At 34.4% G+C, this 23,157-nt stretch overlaps 1 long non-coding RNA gene across 5 annotated transcripts in view; it reads left to right on the forward strand.

Moving 5' to 3' along the window:
* Positions 1-16,859: 16,859 nt before the first annotated feature.
* The window catches only part of LOC129928215 (uncharacterized), a 32,008-nt gene continuing 25,710 nt past the window's right edge, over positions 16,860-23,157 (forward strand). For 4 of the 5 annotated variants that reach the window (XR_008779799.1, XR_008779796.1, XR_008779797.1 and 1 more), the window contains exons 1-6: positions 16,860-17,381; positions 17,547-17,688; positions 17,783-17,877; positions 18,102-18,289; positions 19,842-19,970; positions 21,097-21,272. This is a non-coding gene — a long non-coding RNA (uncharacterized LOC129928215). The remainder of the gene's footprint in view (positions 17,382-17,546; positions 17,689-17,782; positions 17,878-18,101; positions 18,290-19,841; positions 19,971-21,096; positions 21,273-23,157) is intronic. The other variant, XR_008779800.1, reaches the window with a different exon arrangement.

A 23,157-nucleotide genomic window follows, 5' to 3' on the forward strand; every position in this document is an offset into this window, starting at 1 on the left:
TTTGAAAAGACAGATGAGTTAAACATTTCTATGTCATGTTTTTTTAATGGAATATTGGTCTCTTGTAAATACTTAGTCTGCTTATAGCAGATTGATGATGTTCCAATTTAACCACGCCTTCTCTATCATAAACCAAATTTAATATATGACCTATTTACTACAATTTTCGAGAAGGTATGATATTCCCCCATTCCTTTTATGTTCAGTACCACATACAATTTTTTTGCTCTTTAGAATGAAAAATAAAAAAGTCAAAAAAGGTTTCATACACACATTATTAAACAAACACTTACACACACACACATTAAAACAACAACAACAAAACATTCGTTTCCCTTTCAACACTGCCCAATGAAATGTAACTATCTGCATTTCCTTTATATTATTATTTGTATTACTGTTATTAACACTATGATGGTTAAAACTGAAATTCGTCTACCAAAGTTTTTGAAAGCTCTGCAAAGCCTATAAAATTGAACTCCCCAAACGTCCATTTGTACTATATGCTGATCTACTTTCCTTACACCGCCAGTGTGTAGCCTTGAGACTCATTACGTAATTTTCACGGCCACGTTCAACATCTACCCACGACTAATCCTCTCCTTTTAGTGGGAGTGCGTGGAAAAGGGGGGGGGGGCTAAAGGACATTACGCGCGTTACTTCGAGGTTTAAACAAGACCAATCGTTGTTATCGCTATAACAATAGGCAATATGTCTCGGTTTTTATGTTAATAAACTAATACAAGTATTTAGTTTATATACAATAGTAATCCAAATATCTATAGTTCTCTCTTTTTATATTAATTAAAAATGAACAATTCTACTTGGAAGAGGTAGTTCCGAATTCCCCCCGAGTCACGTGGTTGTGTGTATACAACGCGCACCGTGCTTAGTTTTAGTTAGTTTGTAGTGGGACTCTGAAGCGTTTTAAGTCAATATTTAGTGGTTTCAATTTACTCACTAGCGCTGAACTATAATTTGTTAATAACAGGAGAATCTAGAGATACATTTTTTAAATATTTTCAACTAAAACAAATAGTTACGTTGGCCTATAATCTGCCATACTGAGATCAAGATTACTTGATCTACAATGAATGATTACACTTACAGTTCTTAGCATTCGGGTAACCAGTCCTAGAAAAAAAAAAGTAACACTTTCATCCCCCCCCCCTTTTTTTTTTCCTCTGCCCAAAAGTAAACAAGCTTGAACTTGAGTACAACACTAAAAGTTGGACAGCAGACCAATGTGTATTGGTCAGATAGCTCTAGGGCTAGTATGTAGTCGATATGTCGACTAGTTGTTATAAAAGATAAAAAGACTGCCATGAGTTTTCCTTGTGCGTAATAGGCTTGAGTTGTTTAGCGAACAAATAACACATCTGATAGTCAAGGATAAATCTAGATCTACTCTTACAGTTACACAGGTCAAATGTGTCTTACCCCGCCCTTTCATTGTTCAATTTGGTTTCTAAGTAATAAAATGGATCTAGATCTATTTCGTCGACGCATTTTTGAAACTTTAATGTAACATTTTGTGAATTTCTTAAAAATGCTAGAACTTTTAATAACATAATAATGCATCATGTATCCAACACAAAAAATAATTCTTAATGTTATCGATGTGCATAATGTATTAACGATTGGCGGAATATGAAATACATATAACGTTAAAAAATTGCTGAAGTTTATGAAAATAACAATGTTTCAACTAATATGCATATTATCCCATATATAGGCCTATAAATATAAATAAATAAATAAAAAATTAATAAAAAAATATACATGTATGTGTGTGTGTGTGTGTGTGTGCGTGCATGCGTGTGTGTGTGTTTTGTGTAGTTTATACCAAGCCTTTTTTTAATCTTACAAGAACGTTTGTAAAAACATCTTTTTCTGTATGTATCATCGGCAATGTGTTGACGCTTGCTGTGGACTATAAAGGAAATATCATTGAATGATTGATAATTTAAACCAGGGGTGGGCAACATTTTTCTACCGAGGGCCGCATTAAAAACAATTGGGGACTGGCGGGCCGCATAATTTTTTTTTTTACTCTCAATTGAGGAATTACAAAAAAAGTTAGCAATATCTTGAACTAATTTTATGAATAGTTTTTTAAATTTTGGTATTGTCCTTTTACATCACAACATTTCACCACAAATGTACAATTGTACTTAATGTGAAGCATTTAACTGTTTACATCCGTGCATCTGTAACTGTAGAACTAGCCTACTAGTTTTTTTTATTCTTGCGACTGCTGTCAAATTACAGTCAGTGAGCATCGGCCTGTTATAACACTTGATAATTTTGAAACAAACGAAATAAAGCGTGTTCACAGATAAATCAGGTTCAGAATAATGTGAAAGCTTCGCAGCAAAGTTTTCATAAGTATAGGAATACAGCCTCTGGCAGTCATGAAACTTCTGTGGAAGAACTCACTGGAATTACTCTTTCATGTCATATTTTGCTTTGATGTATGTCATCTGGCGCTAAATCAGCTTCTGCATTAAATGGTGAGCTGATGGTATAAAAACTAGTTCCAATTCTTAAAATTTATTTTTAAATGCCACAATAAAGGAATCCAAATAAGTCTTGTACTTTCAACCATTTCAGTAGAAATAGTTTCACCTTTCAGCTAAGGAAAATGATAAGACCCGATTTCACTCGCCGCCTCAAGAAGTGGAATAACTTTGTTTGAAAAAATTTAAGATGCAGATACATTTCATTTGCAAACAAAACATTGCAATGTCTCCAATGATAAGCATGAAGTTTGTCTTCAACTTTTCATTAGAAATATTAGTAACACAGTCAATGTCCTTCAATGAACCTAACTATTTCTTCCTTGAGATTCCATATTCTTCTAGTCCAGCGGATGTAACCGAACATCGGAATGTTTTGTTTCCAAATCGTCAAGTACTTCTCGGAACTGCCAGTCATGGCCGGCAGATAATTGGAAGCCCTTGGCAAAGTGACAACAGTAAAATATTCAATTTATTTAAAACATATTGTTCTTCAACAATAACATTGAGGACAAGTTTCGCTATTTCTTCTCTTAATAATAAAACAGTAGTTAGTGCAAGGCCCTCACCAATTGGGGACCCTAAGCTGTTTGTCTGTGCCTAAGGCTGGCCCTGTGCCAATAATAAGATCATTGAGAAATCAATTCCAACAATATATTTGATATTCAATGCTTTATTTAATTAAAAAGCCTGTTTTTCTTAGTCAAAGCACGAGCTCCGTTAGTTGTTACACTTGCCATTTTGTACAAGCCGACCCAACACTTTCAACACAGTTTTTGATAGAATTGAATAAATACTGGCCCGTGTTTGTCTTTGACTGAATGCTTCGAAATATTGCCATTTTAAATAATCTTCGCTTACTTTAAACTTTTTAGAATGACGTTTAAAGACAATGTTTATTTTGCCCCTTCGTGATAAGTGATAAGAATCAAAAGTTTCAATAATTTCTAGATCTATAGATATTTACAATTATTTATTTAAATATTTTTTGCATTTTTATATGTGTAATGTGTGGAAACATCTGATCGAATTAGGCGTCGGCGGACCGCATAAAACACTTCGGCGGTCCGTAATTTGCTCACCCCTGATTTAAACCCATCCTTAAACAGTTCTTGGCCCTTTATGAAAACATTTGTAAAGTTATTTGAAAATTCAGGGAGTTCGTTGATGTACTCTATATATTTTAAAATGTTTGTAAGTGTAAAATTTCGTAAAAATAGAGGAGCAACAGCAATGGAATTATAAGAAGACAAGGCCATTCTCCTCTTTGTTGTCCAACAATCACGTGACTTTGGTTAAAGTAGGTCAGAAATAAGGAACTACCTCATTCAGCGGTAGAGTTCTTACTATGAGTATTACCTTGAGTTCTTAAAACAAAATAACCAATGAATCAGGCTCCCTTACACAGGCGACTATCTCACAAGAAATAAAGGTTTATGTGCCGATCATCAACATCCACATTTTTACCGCCCCCTCCCCGTTTCAAAAGTACGAGCCCCCCTTTCCTTTTTCAGGAGCACTTCTTAAGGGTTAAAGTAGATGAGGAGAGAGCGATTATATTTATCACCAACACTCTCCGACATAATATACAATAAATATTTTATAATATTATTTAATCTAACGTATTTACATTGGTAACTAAACATGTACACAAATCGCGTAATTATCAATTTCAAAAACTCATCCGACAACCATGGGGGTTGGTGATGGAGGTGAAGCAATGAGCGAAGAATCATCTCTACCTCCCCTCCCCTGAATCATGTGATGTCTATATTATATAATGACTCTTAATTGGGAGTCTTTTTTTTTTTTTTTTGCCACACATTCTCATGATTATTTTTTTTCCCCGTTTTGTTTCAGGTTTTCTTTTGTATCATGAAAAGTAGTAAAATCGTTATATTTATTTTTAGGTCAACGATAGCCCATAGCCTAAGGATAAAATATCCGTTAAAATTGTTTAATTATGTTCAAAATTAAGGTCGCTAAATAAAGAGTGCCTAATTTTCCGCCTTGTCAAAAAGTGTCTAATTATCGGGTGCCTAATTATCCGGTTGCCTAATTATCCGGTTGCCTAAATATCCGGTGCCTAAATTTCCGGTGCCTAAATTTCCAGACATCCTTGTTAGCTTAAATAATAATAAAAATAATAAGGCTTGTATTCGAGTCCGAAGATTAACGAGGAATGCAATATTTCTCGTGGATACACAGTCCCAGCTGTGACCTACATATTTTGCCACTTCAGGGCAAGCATAACTATTGTTCGCCGGTGATCGATTAGATTTTCTATATGCGACGCTAACACTCGATGCTGGGTACATCAAACTCTTTAATAACACATAACACACAATAGGAGCTTGCTTACCGAGGGGAATAGCTCTATATACAAAGACATAAACACAATGTCAACATCTCTATATTTTTCTTTCTCTTATTCTCTCTCTTTGTGTGTTTCTCTCTCTCTCTCGTCGTTCGGTATGCTTTGATTCTACTATCCTCCCTTTGTTTCTACAAAACTTTATTTAAAAAAAAAACGAAGATAGCTACAAGAGCAAATAATCAATGGCGTCTCAGCATTGCACGGGACCCCGGGCGAGTACCAAAAGGGACACGAATATTTGTACGATGGACTAAAGGTGTCGAAAGATTCTCTTTGTGGTGGGGCTCCAATCTCTTTCTTTCTTTTTCCCTCTAAGCCTTAATCTCTCTCTTATTCTCCATCTCTTCCCCCCTTTCTATCTCATTCCTTCGCTCTATCTCATTCCTTCGCTCTATCTCTTTTCTCTCTCTCTCTCTCTATTTCTCTCCTTTTTCCTCTCTTTGACCCACTCTCTCCCTCCCTCTTTCTCTCTCTATTTCTCTCTCTCTCTCGTTGTAGTCTTGACCTGGTATGCTTTTCGCGCCATTTGTCACGTGAGCCATTTGTCGATAAACTCTTTTTCCAGTGAACTAATTATTGTTTTCAAAGAATTGTCATTGAATCTTCAGAGTTAACATACGTTTTATATTTGACGGACAGGCATGGGAGCTCCAGTTGCACACGTTCACAGACCACGGGGACCGCCACTCCAGCCACGGGTCTCTGATGACGGCCCCATTTGTGGAACGGCATGTCGGACTTTTTGGACTGGGGTGTACCTTTCATTCTCAACATGGAGAGTAAAAAAAAAAAACATAAACAAAACACATAACAAAAACAAAAAAAAAACAAAAAAAAACGGACAGAAGCGAGGCTCACTACCCGATGTTCGCCTATCTGCTTCCACTAACATTTCTACCGAGGCGCCACCTTAAAGGTCAGGGCGATCTGGAATTAACTCGGTGTCATTGAACCAGCTGTCTCTGCACCATTTGTCGTGGCGCCTTTATTGACCTCAACCTATCCCTTGGTTTGTTAGCCCGTTGGGGCACCACTCATGATCGGTCAACCGTCTTCCTCCTTCCCTCTCTGTTCTTTGCTTTGTATAAAATCTCTTCCAAAGACGGGCACGTCCATTCTTTTTGTTGTTTTCTAATCGCTTTCTCTGTCTGCCATATTTTGTTTTTTACAGTGGTAGCAGGCCTTCATTAACCTATTATAATGTCTTGAATTACTTCCCTTTTTTCCGACCCAGTGCAGTCTTGCCAATGTTGGCATTATTTTGACCAGAAACTCGTGCGCTAATGGACACACGCGATGGCTGTGTTGAAGCACGGAGATACTTTTGGGCTGTATGACACGTTGCGGGGTTGACTGCAGACGCTTGGTACTAGATTGACACGTGATATGACGTAATTATTTTCCTTTTTTGAGGAACGTTTGTTAATATGTAAGATAACTTTATTGATCCAATCAAATGGAAATTCAGTTTGACTACAATTGACACCCTCAGCGTAACTCCTGTACAATAACAATATAGATGCACGATATAGATGCACATATGAACAACATTCACACACGAAAAACACATACACACTCATAACCAGCGCTTTATAAATAGACTTCTATGAATTCTCGATGACAGAATGTTTTTTTTTTATGTTTGTCATCCAGGGTCTATTATTACTGAATGTTTTAATTTTCTTCTTTGATATAATTATAGTTTCCACAGAACTGGATGTACGAATTAACAGTTGTGGTAAGTTCATCTGTCTGGGCAGTTGTTTACAAACATGTCCCAATCTGTTTGCTCCAGGCAACTTTGTGGCTGTAAAACAGCGTCGTCAGACCATGACTGGATGGACTGTACTTCGGGTTTTGTTGTTTTTAAAACCGATTTGTACACGGGTGTAAGTGTGGTCCGACTCTCCGAGGGGAAATAACGATCGAGATGTGTAGGCCATTTTTATGTTGCTATAACACATGTCCAAGGTTTTATCGTGCCTTGTGGGACAATTAACATATTGACTATGTGTTGGCAAGTGTTGAGCTAACGAAAGATGATTGAAATCTCCCATAACTAGTCGGACAGCATCAGAACTTTTTGTCCCAATTATATGTACAATGTTTAGTACCGGGTATATGTTTTGCTGCTTTCTCTGTGTTGGCTGTGGGTTTTATATACTCAAGTATGACGTAAAATTGTGTAAACTCTCTCGGCAGGTAGTATAGCCTGAGACTGTTACATAGTAGTTCAATATCGGTCGTGCACACTTTAGTTTTGATTGAGATATTGAGATATAAGATAATATAAGGTTGCGCAACAAGATCCACTTTATTTAGAATCTTATAATGGCAAGCTAGGAAGGTTGATTTATGTGTTAAGTTATGGACCTTGTTGATGTCCAAGGGCTGAGCCGAAGGCTCTTCGAGCTCTAAGTTTGAAAAAAAAAACCTGTTTGGACGCCAAACAGTAAAAAAAAAAAAAAAAAACCTGTGAGAACACAGTTCTGTTTGAGAGAGACCCGAGTCAATGCCTATGTAAAGCATTGCTGTTTCCAATGCATTTGGCCCCCGACGCATGCTTGGCTGCACATGGCCGAAGGCCGATGACACCGGGAGCCTTCGCCATTTTCCTTCGTTATACCAAGCTAACCGTGGGGGACTCACCATTTATGTAACGGTCCCTTTGATGAACAGCGCATATATGTGTGACAGGTTTGTGGGGACTTTTTTTTACAACCCCGCCCGTTCAAGAGGTGGACTCTCGTCTACCCGTGGGCATCCCCACAGGAGTTATGTTTCGCCATTCATTTAGCCTAGCTACCCCCTCAAGTAGCCGTTTCCACCCAGGTGCCACGATGAGACAGAACAGCATACCCGGGAAATTATGGACCTAGATTTAGTCTAGAATCTAGACTTGAAAAAAGGTGTGGGGATATTATAGATCTAATTGTTATAACAATAAGCTACATATTAGAAATTTAGTTTTCGGTTTTTCAACACCGGGAAATATAGATCTATTTAAAATATGAAATTTTTACAATTTATTGTAGTAGCGGTATCGTAATATTATTGGGTTGGAAAGATTCCATGTCTCTTGCAAAGAAACACCAAGTATGCAACGACATCTCCAACCATTAATAACCTTGACCTTGTGCTAGTACACGTAGGGAAAAGAATTAGGCCACCAGACGTCTGCACACCCACGCAGACAACTCTTGCTACCTGTCATGTCTGAGTGTCAAGTTTTAGTCTCGCCGCTAGGGGTGGGGGAGTTAGAATATCCAATCAGAGACAAGATAACAAGTTTGTAATAAATGTCTTTAAAAACATAAATAAAAAAAAATCGGCTCATAATTTATGGCTCTGTACCAATCAATGATTGTAAATAGCCTACTAGGTAATGTACCAATCAATAATTCGTATCTTTCTTATCTAATACAGTCGTTGCTTCAAAAAAGAGGATGATTACACAATTGTAGGTAATCAGTAGTGTAGCAATGAATCAGTGTTGGTAATTAACAATATACCAGTCAGTGATTGTAGGTAAAAGATTATTTGATTTGGAATAGTTTATTTTGATTTGATTTGGAATAGTTTATTTTGGGAAAGGGGGCGATATGGTATGACCATTTAAGCCATTACTTTTCTTTTGACGCTACGCACCGCTACGCGTACCGGCACCTTTTTCAATGTGGGCAAAAAATTGCTTTTCTTGTATTTTAACGTTTATTATTAATTTATAAATAGTTAAAAGTAAGGCAATCCATCACTGAGTGCCGGCATCTATTTTCTTTTTACAAAAATAAAAAGCAGTGGGTAAGACCATTAACTTATTGGCACGAGTCGCCGTGGTCAATATTATATCACGATGTTTTGCACTGAGCCAACTTCTGCACTGATCGCGAAGGTCCCGCTCGGGAAAGACAGCCTTATGAACTCTCCGTGACCTACGCCTTCTTCGATGTAGCGCAACCAGAAAAAAAAAAAATCTCAAGCATAGAAGATTACTTCATAGACGGTTGTGATGGTAGACTGGCAGACGTCTGTAGCGCGGGAAGACCTGTAAGACTAAGACGGAACTGTTCGATGGGTCAACCGAACTGGACACTTCGTAACAGTATAAATGTCAGTTGGTCGACACAGGGGAACGTGGGTGGGTGCACTATGAGCTACAACCCCAGCTCCATTTTGTTTTATCCGCTCTAAAAACTCCAAAAGGGGGGGGGGATAAATACCTGTGTGGTGAAGCACTTGGCTTCCTATGGTTCTCAGCAAGAATTTCTGAAGACTGGTATTTTTAATTTCGTGATAATTATGACGCCTGTGTCTACACAACTCTAATGGGTACCTGGCATTAATGGGGCGGGGTAAAGGAGGTTGGTCGTTGTGCTGGCCACATGACACTATCGTTAAGCGTTGGCTTTTTAAACAGACAGGGCTGGATTAAAATGCGTCCAGGCCCCGGGGCAGGATTTTGTCCCATACACTTTTTCGAAAAGCTTTAAAAAGACTTATATGATTATTATGAATAACAATAGCGGTACTTAAATCCGGAGCTACATTTACATATTATTATTATTATTAAAGACTCATGAGCATGCAACAAGCGGGCACTTGTTAATCACGACAATGTTGCCAACCGACTTAAGATTGTGGTGGCTAAAATACAAATAGAATGTTTGACCAAAAAAAAAAAAAGTTCAGACCCGTCATAATTCGGTAATATTTTTCTTTTTTTTTTATAGAGGCTGTAGCCCGGCATGATCTCACTTAAATCCGGCCCTAAAAACAATGGCCTTTACATCATCTGACCTACAAATGGTGAGGTCTGAAAGGATACTTTTTATAATACCGGTACTAAAAACAAGGGAGAGAAAGCATGTTTGTTTTCATTGAGTAGTTCCACAAATTCAGTTTAAAAAAAAAAGTCTAATTATGCTTTCTAACGATTTTCTACATGTTTTACTTTTGTTCATTTCCCCATTATTATAACATGTAGATACAAGTTTAGACCTGACCCTGAATTCTGAGATCCAGCTAGGCGCCCACAATCTCGGGGACTTTAAACCAGTCGTGCAGACCGACCTCCGTCTCTAGGTGTAGGTGTAGGTGTTGACACTCTTTTTTTTCCCACACACACAAATGAAGAGATGGGGCGAGAATGGATAAGTAGGCCTATTGCAACAGTGGGCATCTGTTCATTAACAGCACATCAATCTCTGGTCAGGTGTGTTGTGGGGTCACGGAGGTCACGGTTGTGGCAGCGAGCAGTGAGAAAAGGTTACATCATACGAGATCACCAGCTGCTTGCTTCATAGTAACTTTATACATACTCATCTCTTTGCCTTTGATTCCGAAGATTTTGTGACTAAAGATGAATGCCCCATTTAACGTGGCAAAGCAGACCCAGTTGCGACCTGCATATTTTGCCACAACTTATGCATAAAAAGCAGGTTCTCTGAGGCCTACGTTCTTTTTTTTTTTTCGTCGACTGCGCCTGTCTTATCTGATGAATTACAGACGTTACTTCAAAGGAAAATTGCGGCCTGTGAGAATCCAGTTATCTAGTTAATTAGTGATTTAGTATTTTCCAAGTCATTGCTTTTCCTGGCTGATTCAGACAACCCATTCCATGCTCTAATAGCACCATTGAAGAAGGAGCACTTGTACACATTTGTCCTAGCACGTGGAACAAGTAATGTGCTTTACCCTGCTGTCTTTCTGAGTATTTTATTTTGTTTTCAGAAAACTTTCAGACAAGATAATTTTTATTGATCCAATCAAATGGAAATGGTTTGTCTAGAACTGTCTTTGTCTTTGACCACCTCAAGTAACTACTGTAACAATAACAATATAGATGCAAATGCGAACACCATTCACACACGGAACACATACACCCTAACAACCAGCGCTTTAGAAGTTAGACTTCTATAGACTTCACAACCAGCGTTTTATAAATTAGACTTCTATTGACTTCACAACCAGCGTTTTAAAAGTTAGACTTGTATGGACTTCTCGATGAAGACAGATGACCTTTCGTGTTTGTAAATTATGGTACAGCTAGTGTTATGTATTATTGCTACTTTACTTTTTAACCTTCTGAGTGATTTTGATCATTGTGCTACTCTAATCAAATGTATTCTTTTCTGGCAGTTGTTTTTCTCTGTCGCCTCGATCAAAATGGCGCCTCATTTGATCTTTATAGCGCCTGGGGGAAGGTGGTCTCTGTTACGCCATCCTTCATTACGCTTGGTTTAAAGATCGCATTTGGCATGCAATCATTCCATTACACAATACTCATATATAATAGAATAATTTTGGGATTAATTTCCAATTGAATGAATAATACGTGAGGTAGATTTAGCAAATTTTATAACTAAGTGCTTAAAAAAAATAATTCCATTAGGAAAATAAGAGTTTAGATTTCAACAGTAGAAAGGTGGAAGAAATTGGTGTTAATATAAAGGCCTATAGGTCTGTGATTTGTCTCAATTTTGAAAAAAAAAAAATATCACGAGATTTTTTAATTAGGAATCACTAAGTGCGCAAACAATTCCCGAAATTCGCAAAGTAGGCCTACTTGAATTTTATCTAGTGATCTTTATCTTCGCACATTTTAAGAATTTTTAATTGAAGTAGAGCGAGAGAGAGTGTGTGTGTATCTATGATGCAGATATTCTACTCTATGACAAAGTTCGTTGGTTATAGAGAGAAACATTTTAAGCTTCAATTTTTACCGATTAAAAAAAGTCATCTTATTATTCACTATTCACTGTGCAGAGATAACGAACGATCTGTAGATGACAGCTCTTTTATTTTTATTACGAACATGTAATGCTAATTTAAAAAAGATCAACAACGTCATAAACATAGTCAATATTTGATGGAATGGTTATTAATTATTTACGATGGGGGATTATTTACGAGGATGGTCGTGCGGTATGCGCGCTGGACTGTCGTTCGCGATGGTCCCGGGTTCAAACCCAGCCCGCTCCCCTCTCCCGTCGTCCTGATGACGGTTTGGACTAGGAAGTAAATTATCTTCAACTCTGAATGAACATCCGAAACATGTAGAACATTTTACAAACAAACATAATAATTTAGTGAAAAAAAAGGACATGTTATTACGCAATCCTTTGTGTAATCTAACCATCGAATTTGTCGGCACATCTGGGAAGCGTGGTCGAGAGACTAAGAACGCTTGAACTTAACTTTGCTTGGCTACCTATAAAAGGGGCTCGAGGTTCGACACCAAGGCCATTACAAACTTTAACAGGAGAGCTAAAATGACACAAACTAATCTAAATAAAAAGTTTTAAACAGATATGTCTTATTAATGTTCTTCTTGAATTTAGTGTAGCATGTCTGTCTGAGATCAATGGGGAGTGAGTTCCAAACCTTTGATCCGTGCACAGAAATTGCCCGCAGACCGTAGCTTGTGAGGAAGTTATAGTTCTAACATGTGTTGCCTATAGGTAAATCCGGCCCTGGTACTAAGTTTAATTTGATGTAGGCCCCCCAACCTAAGACAAAGGTAACGGTAGTCGCGAGATTGTACTTTAAATCCTAATTATTTCAAATAAAAGTGTCTCCAGGGCTACTAACTCTGATCAAACTTCAATTTTGTATTGTTTATATTGCTCTCTTTTGGATGACGAGTTTGCCGACCACTGGTTAGTATATTGTGTGTATGTGTATTGAGGGGTCACGGGTCAGAGTAATTTAAGCGATCTATTGTGTCATAGCAACTAAACGTCGAAGTGTGGGTCTATCTAGTTCCGGATGTAACAAATGCACATGTCTCGGATAAACTGGCCAATCCCAATCTATTAGACCTAATCTCGGTCAAGTTTTGACACAGAAGCCTATTGGTCACGTGCGGTCGAAGTGAATAGAGCTCAGTGTGTTGCCAGCATTCAAATGAAATGGGACGCTCCTATGAGGCTAATCCTATCTATTGCCTATCTGGTTATGTCCCTTGTGTCTAATCTTCTGTTCCAGGTTTGTTTGCAGTGTCTTCTAGATCTAATTTAAATTTAGTAATGCCATCTTATTATCTAGTCAATATTTACTTGCTTTGGCAACTAACTCTTTATCAACTTTATGGTAATTCTGTCAAAGATTAAATAACTTTTATAACATGATTAATTTATGTCTAGATTCTAGAGATGTATAGGCTATAGACTATAATATGGATTATAGATATAGACTATTCACTCTTATAGGGAATATAGGCCTTTTAGATAAAGTAAATTTGCTTACGTCACGATAACGATAACCGGCTCATCTGTATCTTAGTATCTAGATCTAGAGACTCTTAGTATCTAGAAGTCTAGATAGATCTAGCTCTAATCTAGATTGAGATTCTAGTGGTCTATAAGCCTAGATCTACATATTTATTACTATATATTTCTAGGCTAAAGATCTATATATATAGTATATTATATATATATATATATATATATATATATATATATATATATATATATATATATATATATATATATATATATATATATATATATGGAGGCGCAGCGGCTGAGCCGTAAAGCGCTTGCCTTCTGAACCAGGGGTCCCGGGTTTGAATCCCGGTGAAGGCTGGGATTTTTATATCGGGATCCTTGGGCGCCTCTGAGTCCACCCAGCTCTAATGGGTACCTGACATTAGTTGGGGAAAAGTAAAGGCGGTTGGTCGTTGTGCTGGCCACACGACACCCTCGTTGACCGTAGGCCACAGAATCAGATGACCTTTACATCATCTGCCCTATAGACCACAAGGTCTATAAGGGGAACTTTACTTTATATATATATATATATATATATATATATATATATATATATATATATATATATATATAGAGAGAGAGAGAGAGAATTCTAGATCTAGTAAACATTTAACTACTGTTGTGTTATTGTTACCTGCATCAAGTGTATCCTAGGCCTAGTCTTACTTTGTACTTATCATATTTGTGAAAAGAAAATGCTGCCTTAATAACATAACTAGTTACTTAGTTTAGATTTTAGGTCTTAAGTTGTTCATTTTTTGTGTCGAAATATGCATTGACGACTTGGTCTGCATAGCCATGTGAAATACTGCAGGCCTACTCATCCATAATCTTTGTATTAAAGTTGGTGTCACTCATCCATAATCTTTGTATTAAAGATGGTGTCACTCATCCATAATCTTTGTATTAAAGATGGTGTTACTCATCCATAATCTTTGTATTAAAGATGGTGTCACTCATCCATAATTTTTGTATTAAAGATGGTGTCACTCATCCATAATAATCTTTGTTTTAAAGATGGTGTCACTCATCCATAATCTTTGTATTAAAGATGGTGTCATTCATCCATAATCTTTGTATTAAAGACTGTCTGCTTATCCATAACCTTCACAATCCTTTGTATTAAAGATGGTGCCTTATTATGCTAGAAATATAACTTAGATCTAGTGGGAAGCATGGTCGAGAGACTAAGTGTGCTTGACCTTGTCTTGTCTTGGCTACTTAGAAGGGGGCTCGAAGTTCGACACCCGACTCGGGCAGAGTTGCGCTTACTGAGCGCCTAAAGGCAGCACGGAAAACCAATTCCTAGATATACCCCCCCCCCCCACTGGTCCACAAATAAGATTGGACCAAAGCGCTCTGAGCATGCTATAGGCATGAAAGTAGCGCTATATAAAAGCTATAATAATAGTGTTTAAAAAATTTAGCAACCAATTATATTTTAAACAGGAGTGTTGTAATGAATAGTTTTTAACTTTTCTTTTCAGATCAAAACACAGATCTCTTCTTTGTAATATAAAAAGGGAACATCATACAGATTGCTAGAAATTATTGCCTCTGAGAAGCAGACAGTAAATAAAAACGCTAAAAAAATTGGTGTATCAAGGATGCCGGCATTCTTTAAGGCAAGTAGTCATTGACAAAGGTAGAATTTAACAATTTTGAATTTAATGTCATTGTCATAAAATTTTCCTAATAAGCAAGGGCAAGCTATTAAACCACTGATTTAGCAAAGCAAATATCTGTAAGTTTCATTCTTTTTTTGTGTGTTGCTTTATCTTTTGTGTTATTGCATGCAAATTGAGCATGTTTTTAATTGAAGTTATTTAAAGAATAATTATGTTAATTAATAACTCATTAAGCTTCATATAGTTTTTATAGATCTATTTTTAATAGTTAAGTTGAAATTTTATCTTCAAAAAAACTTAACAACTCTGATTTCATAGTCCAATGTTTTATATATTCATTATCATAATTAAATTTGTGAACATTTTCAGATCAATGTCTAGTTATCAGATGATTATAACCATCACTTGTGAGGAACTGGTCAGAAGTTAAAACATGTGTAAAGTGTTATGCTACAAAGTGTTATTTAAGGCAAGTAATCCATTCATTGTGATTTAGGCATTTTTCATTTAAATTCATTGTTTCATTTGAAGTATGCTAATTAGGAACAGGAAAGCTGTGGAACTACTGATCTAGCAAGTTGGTTTTTTTTTGTTTTGTTTTTTTAATGTTTCAGTTATGTTTTTTTTTTTTTTTTTTTTGCATGCAATTTGAGAATATATTTTTAATGTTTATATAACATTTAAAGAATAATTTTCTGATTTTATAGAACATTTTGTAATTAAAAATATATGCATAACAATGGTTGAATTTCATAATGCTTGATGTGCATCTCGAAATAATGAATTCAAACTTTTTTTTGTTAGCAGCCAAAGTTTCAACACAAGCTTCATATCACATTAAAAATGTTCAGAACGAGATATTAAGGTGTACAGCCTTGTGAGCGAAGTGAAGGACAGTTGACAGATTGTGTGTGGTGCCCCAGCAGTTCAACAAAGGAACAGGTGAGGGTGTTGTGATGGAAAGTAGTGAAGATAAGATGATAAATTTTTTTTTTCCAAAGACATTGCTTCAAATGCTATAATTTATGTAATTTAGACTTAAGTTTCTTTTGATGCTTGCTTAATAAAGAATAGGCAGGCAGTTGGTATATATAGATATTGAGCAGCACAGTAAGTAATAGTATAGTTTTTTTGACTTTGTACTGCATGCTAATTAAACTTGTTTTTAATATTAACATAACACTTTGTATATTTTTCTGTTATCTTAGTTTTTGGAAACTAGTTTTAAATATATGCATATTAGAAAAGCCTGATTATGATTGATGTATTATTTATGAGATAGGTAAACTCAGGTTTAGCCTTACTAACTTGATAATAAAGTCAATATCTTCAAAATAAACTCTTTCTCTTTGCAGTCATAACATCCATATTCTCATATTTTATAAATTTTCAGTTCCAAATGCAGTTTACAGCCAAGTGATCTAGAAATGGGATCTAGATTATGAGAACTATGACTAAGAGACATCTGAGAAATAAAAAGCACCTATAATCAGAATTGTAGCAAGCTTGTACCATATTTCTCTTTTTAAGGCAAGTGGTTCTTTCCAATGTTACATTTAACTACTTTAATTTAATTCATTTCTTTTCATGTATGTTAAATAAGAACCAGTTTCTTACTACAGACCTATCAAAGCAAGTATATTTTTTTTCTATGTATTTGTATATTTTAATTGCATTTTTCTTTTTTTTTTTTTTTTTTTTTTATTGCATGCTAATTGAAAATGTTTTAAATATTTTCCTAACAATTTAAGAATATTTGTTTTCTGTTATCTCTTAGCCTTATGGTAATTAGTTTCAAATGTATACATAACAACTTTAATAAATTTTCTTCACTTTAACATTTAAAGTGCTAAATCCAATTGGGGATTATCTCATTATGAAGCTTAGTCAAAATCCCAGTATCTTCACTAAGACTTTTGAATAGCAATTTTTTATTAGATGCCATTTATTTGTTTAAATGCTCAGCTACTTGATATCTAGTTGAATTCAAATGATAATAATTGCATCTTAATGTGTAATTATACAATTATTTATTTACCTTGTAGTTGTTTTTTTAATCAGTTCAAGATGAGTATTGATTACTAATCAACTACTAGCCTGGAAGATAAAAGCCAAAGCTGTAAACAGACAGGTCAGGTAAATATATGAATGAAGAAATTGAAACTAGAAGTAAACATCATGGGAAGTCTAATTATAGGGCAAGTATTTTTCCTTCATATCTTATTTAACATAGTCAAACCATGCAATACTTATAGGCTTAACTATTGTTTTCATAGAAATAATGTTATTTTAAATATCATGAGATAGCAACAAATATTCCTTGGTAATCTGCTATCAGATGACAGTTATCTCTTTGGCATTTTTATGAATTAAAGCTTTCAAAGCCAAAGTAAGACTTAATTTTTTCTTTTCTTTAACTGCTAATTCTAAAATAATTTATCATTGCATGTTAAAAATAACTTGTTATACATTTTTCTGTGTTTTTGGTCAAGCTTCAGATTTGCTTAGCATATTCCTGTACTACATATCAACAAATGTTTGATGGTTTGTCTGGTTCATCTCTTAACAGTATGAAGATGGCTACACTGTGAGTACAAAGTTTTAATTTCATTCAAATCACATTTTACAAAAAAGATAATGGAAATTAAATGAATTATTTTACTATTATTATATAACAATGTTATTTTAATATCATGAGATAGTGTATTTTAAGAGAGATTCTAATTCAGTATATGATGTTTCCATATTTCAGAATCTTAACAAGCAAACATTCTGTTGCCAACAGTACCAATTTGTCATCCTATCCAAGCAACTACTATTCCTTGGTAATCTGCTATCAGATGATTACAGTTTTCTCTTTGGCATTTGTATGAATTAAAGCTTTCAAAGCCAAAGTAAGACATTTTTTTTCTTCAACAGTTAATTCTGAAACAATTTATTCAAATTTTTTAAACATTATTCTGAACTATTTTCTGTGTTTTGGTCAAGCCTTAGATTTGGTTAGCATAACCCTGAACTGCATATCAACAAATGTCTAATGGTCTGTCTGGTTCATTTCTCAAGACTATGAAGATGGCTACACAGTGAGTACAAAGTTTTATTTTCATTCACCAAACAAATTTTACAAAAGAAGAAAATATTAAAAGCTATAGGTATTTATTTTGTTAGATAACTATCTTTGTTATTTGATGCATTACTTAGCCTTGGACAATGCATCATCATAACTAATATAATATTAAAAGGCATTTATTAATTTACCACATTTAGGTCAATCAAATAAGATTATGTAATCACAAACTGTTTTCAGGGTATCAGCTATCAGCAGTGCACCCCTATGATACACAAGTCTTCATTGCCAAGTCACTCTGCCAAACAGTGTGTACACCTTTCTTGCATTGGTAGTGACCCACTTTACTGTCATGAGTCTGGATATGTCAGGCCAAGGAGATCAAGTTTGTGTCCAAGGTTACTTAGTTAATTCTCTAAGAACAATAGGTGAGTTGAATTCTAGTGTACCAGTCAAATATCTTAAAGCAAAGTAAAAAAAAATAAATTTTAAAAGCATATAAAAATCTGTTATAAAAACATAAAATGTTAGTTTTAGAGTACTAGTTTTAGAGTACTCGTTTCAGACCAAGTGATCATGGGTCAGATAGTGTCAAGCTCAACTGTTTCTATGGCCATTGGTTAACCATGGGTTGTTTGGCCAGCAAATTTTCAAACATTGCTCTAGTTTTAGGTTTATAAGCTACATGTTTTCTTCTAAAGTTAACAAATTAGGACCAAAATGTGAACTTTTAATAAGGTGGTGTAGTTGCAACCACACAAGAGCTGCTTCACATTTACTGTTTGAATGGTGCATACATTTTTATAATAACTTACCTTCTGATTTGTAAGGTTGATATTTTATTAATATATATATATATATATATTATATAAAGCAGAATGTTTGGCGTATGTATGTATGTATGTTCCAGTATAGAAATAAAAACTTGATAAAACTTGGCAGAAATGTTCCTTGGGTACCAACTTAGACCGTAGTGTATGTATTGTGGCCCTAAAACAAACTTAAGACCATCAAAAAAAAAAAAAAAAAGACCAGCTCTATTACAGCTATAGTATTTTATGGATCTAGGCGATGTTTACAATGTTGACATGAGAAAAGATCGAAAGGATTTAGATCTAGATCTAATTTTTAGAACTAAACTTTGCACTTATTTTTTTTTTTTTTTGACACATGAAAATACAAAATATAGTTTATTTCATTATTTAATAAAATTAACCTTCAAATTTGTGTTACAAAATCATTTTTACATTAGTTCGTTATAGTCTATGCCTAGGTCTAAAACTCTTATTGAACTCTAAGATGATAAAACTTTTTTTTGCAAAGATAGTTTTATGCTTTAACACATGAACATACTAATTATAGTCCATTTCATATTTTAATGAAAGTAACATTTAAATTTTTTTAATACATTCGTTCGCTGTTCGCTAAAGCTGCGTAGCCGTGTTGAGATAGGCCTATATTCATTCATGAAAAAAGTTCACGCATGCGCAGCACAGAATGACTCTATAAAAGCCAATTTTTAACTCTAGATTAGTCTAGATCTAGATCTTTGTCTACCTCAAGATCTACTTTATACTTTAACACATGAACATACAAAATTAAGTCTATTCATTTCAAATTTTAATCAAATATATGTAGGCCTACAAGCAAATGTTTTAATTTGAAAAAATGGATTTAAGTAGATTAGCTATTTTGATTTGATGGCTTCATTTATACTATTTTTACATTTACACATTCGCTTTATTTATTACATTATTATTTCGTTTAAATGTTTTAAAAACACTATATCGACAGTAATAAGCAAATAAAGACCCGCGGGTCGCTGGTAAAATATATCTAGTATATATATATATATTAATACACTTGGGCAAGGGCTATTACTGTTTCCTTTTTTTTTTTTTTTTTTTTTTTTTTTTTAGATTGACATTTTTCTTTCAATTTGTAAATTTGCTTCAACATTCAAGTTTTTTTTTTTTAAAGACAGACTCTACATGCTACTGATCTGGAGGTTAGTGGCTCAATCATTGTGCACTGATTCTTCACTGATGCCTTGATTCCCCACTGTCAACTTTATTGTCATAAAGTTTATCTAGTGATCTACATATCAAGGTAATAAATATTTTTTTACACTATAACCCAAGAGCTTTTGCTTTAAGATGCATTGTTTTTACAATAGGAGCCTAATTCTGATGTATTTTTTTAGGACCCTAGCAATAGTTTCTTAAACTTTCAGACAATAAGAGCTAGTTTAGAACCGAAACACAAAACTTAAGCCAGATCTGTATAGTCTTTTGTTTTTCTAAAAATATTTTAAATAAAAGTCTAGATAGGGTAGCTTATAAGGCCTACTTGTGAAATTAGATATTTTTAAAATGTGTACTTATACTTTTGATATTTGAAGTATTTTAAAACTAGCTATATTTTTCTATTTATGTAATTTATTTATTTTGTTTGTATTATTTACTTATTTATTTATTTATTTAATTATTATTTTTAAAAAAAATTAGTTACCTCCTTTTGTTTAATTGGATAGCATTTCAAAACCTAAAAGATGGAGCTGTTGGGTTAAAAACACAAATTAATGAACTCACATTAGACTGCATTACTTCCTAAAAATTTAAAATAAGCAATTTACTTCATTCTTCGTGGCATATTTATGTATATAGCCAAATGAAAAGTTGAATGTGATTTTCTTATTTAAAAAAATGTTCCCCTTTCAGACCTTGCGATCTATAGGAAGGATGATGTAAAGGTCATGTTTTGTGGCCCACAGTTAACCAGGGTGTCATGTGGCCAGCTCAACAACCAACCGCCTTAACTTTCCCCAACTAATGTCAGGTACCCATTAGAGTTGGGTAGAATCTTGACGTACCCAAAGGTCCCAAAATTTAAAATATCAGGATTCAAACCTGGGACATCAACTTTATAAGCTAAGTGTGTTACCGCTCAGCCACTATACCTCCTATCAAAGAGAGATACATAAAAAAATTGACATTAAAATACCATGAAGTCTCATAAACCTTTTCTATTTTTCCATCACACAGTGAGATAGTATGACTATTATTTGAAAACAAAATGACCATCACTAAAAAACACATTCTTTTTAAACATTAGGTCTGAGACAGAAAAAGCTCTTCTTGAATGAAAAGAAATTTTATCAATATTGCATTTAAAGGTTATGCATTTAAATGTGATGTATTTGTTAAACAGTGCATTTTTCTTATCTCACTTATAGACTAAATGGTCAATTAAACATGAGGTCAAGGAAAAAGGATGAACATTTCAAGGCTACTGAAGGAACATTAAACGTCTCTCTCACTGTGAAAAGATTCTACCGATCTACAAATGATCAACATGTTTTATCTTAAGTTCGTCTGCCATTTCTTCAAATGGAGCCATATTAAGAATAAGGTAAGAAATATTCTTATACTTCACAGCATTTATTTTTTTGTAAAGTGATGATCCTGCATTAGTTGTATGTTGTTTTTGTATGTTACTTTAAATATCCTGCATTAGTTTTATGTTGTATGTGCATGATAATTTAAATATCCTGCATTAGTTGTATATGTATGCATGGTTCCTGTATTTGTTTTGTATATTATGATGTCAGTAATTACTTCACAAACACTTCACACACAACTTGTAAGTTCACCTGTCTAGTTAAAGAAATCTGTATTGTATTTGTTTTAGTAGTGTCTAGTTATGAAAGTAAACTGAATTTTCATTTGTTAAACTTAGTGATATACCATTTTAATTTCAGTTAAAATATGTGGATGTTCCTATTAAATTTTTCAGAAAAACTGCATTGCTCTGAAATAATTCCAACTGTATAAATGTAAATATATTTCAACAAATAATGGAATTGGATTCTTTGTCATTTGGATTAATTCAATAGTAATGTATTCTAATATGGAATTCAAACACAAAAATGAAAAGTTGTGAATCACCATCAACTTTCACTTTGCCACTTGGAGATTGGGATGATTCAAGTTACTGGAGATTGGGATGATTAAAGTTACTATTGTAGCAACTATGTGTTAATGTGCATGGTCTTAACACCCCAGTACTTAATTGGACAAAAAAAAAAGGATCTCCAATTCACAGTGATATGTACTATTGCATAAACAAGTTGACTTGACTTCAAGTAGATCTTTAACTAAATAAACTGTTACAATTCTTCAGTGTGTGATAGTGTGAAAAAAAACATTTATGGTTTCTTGTGATTATGTGCAATATAATGACATATTAAGTTGACTTGAATACTCTTAAAATGTTTCATTTCTAAGGTGTGGAAAAATGTGCATTATATTTTCATGTTGGGAGTTAATGTGAAAACAAAAATCTACTATTCCATGTGATACAATTGCATGCAAAAAATCCTAACCCTAACCCATTCAATGAACAATCAGTATGAACGTTTCCACCAAAGGAAATGTTGCCGCTCATGATGCATCTATTTATTTGGCTCCAGATATTCAACTGATGCACATTCGCAAAACAAATGTAAAAAAAAAAGATTTAATCCATTACATGTATATAATTGTGCAGGAACATTTGGGATTGTCATTTGTATCACACTCATCTCTCATTCATTGAGACTCTACACTTAATCTGGTGATCTAGATGTATTTGCAATTCACAGTGAAATCATTCTTTGAGTGCTTAAAAAAGAAATTCATACGGATGTATAACTGTGTTAGACGTCTTCATTTATATTCCAATTGAACGTTTGTAACAATAAATATAACAAAAAATGTGTGATAATTAGCAGGTCTTTGACCTCTGCACTTAATGTGGTGATCAAAATGTGTTTGCAATTCCCAGTGAAATCATTCTTTGAGTGCTTAAAAAAGAAATTCATACGGATGTATAACTGTGTTAGACGTCTTCATTTATATTCCGATTGAACGTTTGTAAAAAATCAATAATTAAGTCACACTCAAGGAACATATGAACGTGTCCATCAAAGGAAATATCGCCGCTCGTGATGCAGCGCACACTAATCAACATTTGCACTTGCAGACCAACTAAATAGTTGCGGAGAAAACACATTTAATTGATGACATTACTGTGTTTAGCTTAGGACTTTTCAAAAGCGAAGACTGGACTCTTTAGCCATCTTCGTATTTATAGGAATGATTAATGGAGGACTTTTAAAAGCGAAGACTGGACTCTTAGCCATCTTCGTGTTCATAGGAATGATTAATGGAGGAATTTTTAAAAGCGAAGACTGGACTCCTTAGCCATCTTTGTGTTCATAGGAATGATTAATGGAGGAATTTTTAAAAGCGAAGAC

This window comes from Biomphalaria glabrata, chromosome 9 (genome assembly GCF_947242115.1).
Source record: "Biomphalaria glabrata chromosome 9, xgBioGlab47.1, whole genome shotgun sequence".
NCBI classification, from domain to species: domain Eukaryota; kingdom Metazoa; phylum Mollusca; class Gastropoda; family Planorbidae; genus Biomphalaria; species Biomphalaria glabrata.